Genomic DNA, 618 nt, shown 5'->3' on the forward strand with positions numbered 1-618 from the left:
AAATTTTATTAAAGTTAATTTAATTTATTTTCTTTTTTTCTTTTTTTTTTTTGCTTGTTTCTACAGACCGCCCCTCCTCTTTCGCGTCTCGTGCATCCCGTATTTCATCAACACCAACAGTAGTAATAAGAAGCTACACAAGCGAGCAAGGTTTACCTGCATCTAGTGACCCAATAAACTTTAATTTACAGCAGAGTTTCAATAGCAACAGTAACGTTGCACCAGCATCCTTTGGTTCTCGTTCTGGTGGTGGGGGTATTTCAACAGCTAGCAGCAGCAACGGAAAAGGAGGAATATCTAATGGGGGAGGAGATTGGGGTGTAGCTCCAGCTAGCAGCAGCGGCAGAAGCAGAACTAGTCAGTATGGTCTAGCAGTAAGCAATGGAAAAGGAGGAGTTTCAAATGGAGGAGATTGGGGTGTATCTCCAGCTAGTAGTAGTACCGGCAGAAGCAGAAGCAGCCAGTATGGTGTTGCAGTAAGCAATGGAAAAGGAGGAAACAATCAGTGGGGAGATGGAGGTTATATTAGTGGTTTCGCTGCTGAGGAAGAAGGAGCTGTAGCTTCTGCTGATGATGATGCTGCACCTAGAAAGCTATCTAGTATTGTTAGTTATATAC

The sequence above is a fragment of the Eimeria mitis genome, genomic scaffold (assembly GCF_000499745.2).
Source record: "Eimeria mitis Houghton genomic scaffold, Emh_scaff1759, whole genome shotgun sequence".
Taxonomy (NCBI): Eukaryota; Apicomplexa; class Conoidasida; order Eucoccidiorida; family Eimeriidae; genus Eimeria; species Eimeria mitis.